We start from the raw sequence: 3497 nt of genomic DNA, 5'->3' as shown, positions 1-3497 counted from the left end.
ACCCCCGCCCGTCTAGCTTTTCTGGCCTTATAGATGCTCTGTATTTTAGTCTCGCTCCCCCGACGACATTGATTTATTTATATATAAAAAAATTGGAACAAACAGTCATGACCAAGCAAAATTGTGAAAGGGCAAATAAATCTCAAGGTCCGAAGGGAAGGAAACTAACAAATAAGCTGACTCTTCAACGCAATATCTCTGAGTGATTTAAAAAAAATTTTTTAGATGATCCTCGCCGCCCTTGCCTCCGTGGCCCTTGCTGTCCCTCAGTACAGCTACGACGCCCCTGCTGTCTGCTCCAGGGCCGATTCCTCCGAGGAAGTCGTAGCCATCTTGAGGGACTAGAGAGTCCACGAAGACGACGGCAAATACAACTTCGAGTTCGAGGCCGAAAATGGCATCAGGTTCGCCGAGGCTGGATCTCCCGACGGAGATGAGGACACCATCGTCAGTGCTGGACAATACTCGTAAGCATTTAGTTATGATTTTTACACGTTTTGGCGATTGGGTTTCTTGTAATCTTGCTTGATTTTGATTTCCGTGATACTATGAAATGTTTTAGAAAGTTACAATGGCTGGTTTTAAGCATGATGACTTTCTTTGATGACGCTGACTATTTTTCGTTGGGAAAATAACGAACTGGATATAATAATAATAATAATAATAATAATAATAATAATAATAATAATAATAATAATAATAATAATAATAATAATAATAATAATAATTGTTGAGATTTACTCTTCAGAGAACAAACGAAAATTGGCAATTTGAAAATAATTACTTCCAATGAAATGATTCAGTCAGTGTTTTTGATACAGGAGAATCTAAGTTTTGAGGATATGGGATTTATTGACAGATACAATGGAAATGAAAATTAACACTATGTCGATTCTTAATAGTTGTGATCACATGATTTTTCTGTAACATTTCTGTACCAATTAACTAGCAACATTTCTTCAGGTTCAAAACCTATATAATGAATAACTTATACCTAGTAGAGTTTATTCACTAAAGCTTATCATGACTTTCGGAAAGTCGTGTTGCTCACCGGCCACTAGAAGGTACAATAAAATTGCATTGCCAGTCAGAAGCAAGATACGAGTAGAAGGTTCAATGATATCGACACCTCCAAAGATACGACCTCATGCACGTTATTATTTACTCAGTTGGGTCCCTGGGTCATTAATTAATGGGTCAGTTCAGCTTCCATCAGGCAGCTTGAGTTGTTGCACGTTTAACAAACACTCATTATTTTCCAAGGAAAGGGCGTCACCCATATGCCCAACCCTCCTCTTAAATTCAGCTCCTGGGACCGGCCAGACCTGACTGTGTAAACATCGATTGTATTGTTAGAAGTGAAAAGTAACCAAATGCTTTTTCCTCTTCCAGCTACACTGCTCCTGACGGTACCGACGTCGTTGTGAAATATGTTGCCAACGAGAACGGCTTCCAACCCCAGTCCGATCTGCTCCCAGTGGCTCCCGAATTCCCCCACCCAATTCCCCAGTTCGTCCTCGACCAGATCGCCTTCGCTGCTGAGGAGGACGCCCGCCGTTCCCGTGGCGAATCACGCGAGGCTCCATCGAGGTCCTACAGAGCCCCTCAGTAATTTCTTTGATCCTTGAGAGGACAATCTGTGATTACGAATGACCGTATTTATGTAATTTATGACGTAAATAGAATATTGCTTGAGAATAACTGTTTTTTAATTTTTTCACTTCCTGAATACGCATGTTTTGGCGTCTGCGTTGCAGCATCAAATCAGTTATGCTTGAATATGAGGATAGGAAATGATGGAAAATACTGGTCATTCGATCAGTGAAGTAGAAAAGCATTACGTTTTATTTGATGTAATATATTTACGACCTTTGTGAACAGAATGAAAGAAAAGCCCTTAAATCAACAGTTAATTCATAATTCATTAGTTGACTGGAACGGAGGCTATTTTATCACTATGCTAGAATGCAGGATCGTTACTCTTTTCTCTAGGAACTTGATTTACTTACATATTCTAATCAGCAATTATTTTTCATGACTGGCAAAGTCTTATTGAGGCGTGCCTGATTTGATTCATAACCCGTTGCTTGCAAAAATCATGGTCAGTGCTGCTATGCCACTTAAAGTTTCCAGTCTATGTAATATTCAGAGAGGTTGACTTAGATTAAGCTGGCCTTATGCCAGAGCAAGCCTTTGCCCATAGTGTTTTTATGGAACAAGAGGCCTGGTGGGAACCTCTGTGCCAGGCCAAACCAAGCGAAAAGCCTTCTGGAAGAAATTGAAAGCGAATGGCGTTATTCCATGCATTTAATTTTCTCCTCAATTCGCTAATTATAATTGACGCTTCCAAAACGTTTATAGTTGCTAAAAGATATGATAAATCACCCAAATTAAATCGAAGACGCTGCCATTCAATTCTGATACTGGGTACTGAGAGAATCATGGAAACAGAATGAATGAATGAAAAGTCCTTGAAGTCCTGTAAGAGCTAAAACCCAGAAGTGACCATGAAAAGACAAAGAGGACTTCTCGCGACTCTTTCTCTTCTCCGGCAATGGGTGATAATGAGACACAAAGGCCACTCAAGAACCAGGTATAAAAACGGTTACTGTCCGGAAGAACACTTTGCACGACTTGATAATTCCAGGTCTGGTAAAGATAACTTCTATCTAGCGTCCAGCGAGCAATTATCAGATGATTTACGAATTATTAGAAGCTGATACCATCCTCAACCACGTCGCGTTATTCTATGCTCCCTAATTTTGGTAATAACGTATATATATATATATAGGGAGAGGGCGCAGACAGACAGGTGAATGATGCCAACCACAACAGCGACGTATATAATTAGTGCTACAGAAAAGCGTAGACAACTATTGTTGATAGACCTCTCCTTAAGCGTTAATAAGTATGCCTGTTTTTACTTAGGCGTAAGACAATAAGCCTCAAAACAAGAAAAAAAGTGTATATGGTTTCAATATAAAAAAAAGAAACAGTTTTTCTCGAAGAGATTATTTTATATTTTGACAAACATGAAGTTGAGAAAATCAACATATATTTTTCTGCCGCCTTTTAAAGGACTTCGAGAAAGTAAAAATATTCAGAACAAAAAAATAAGCTTGTTATCTTACTATAGCTCCCAGCCAATCAGCGGCCGCCAAACAAACGTCTTGCAGGCATAGGGCTCACCCAAGAATCTACCTTAAGTGAACCAGCTATAGTACTTCAACAGGCAATTTTTGCAGTTTTAAATGGAACTTCAAAGTAAGGTCCGACTCCTCATTATTACAGATTAGCATACTGTAGATCATCTTGCGGTGAACTGAAAGCTGTGGTTAATGGCTTTGACCAAACGAAAACACGAGAGAGAGAGAGAGAGAGAGAGAGAGAGAGAGAGAGAGAGAGAGTTTGTTTAGCCTGAAATTGGTTTATGCAGATAACCCCCGTTAGTAAATAGTCTACCTGGATTTTTTAACCATTACCTCTGACTGATCTCT

The 3497-nt window shown here is 39.5% G+C and overlaps 1 pseudogene; it reads left to right on the top strand.

Annotated features, from left to right (window-relative positions):
• Positions 1–222: 222 nt before the first annotated feature.
• LOC135206570 (cuticle protein AMP1A-like) lies at positions 223–1699 on the top strand (annotated as a pseudogene).
• Positions 1700–3497: the final 1798 nt, after the last annotated feature.

The sequence above is a fragment of the Macrobrachium nipponense genome, chromosome 31, assembly GCF_015104395.2.
Source record: "Macrobrachium nipponense isolate FS-2020 chromosome 31, ASM1510439v2, whole genome shotgun sequence".
NCBI classification, from domain to species: Eukaryota; Metazoa; Arthropoda; class Malacostraca; order Decapoda; family Palaemonidae; genus Macrobrachium; species Macrobrachium nipponense.
This window is presented reverse-complemented; position numbering and strand designations above follow the sequence as displayed.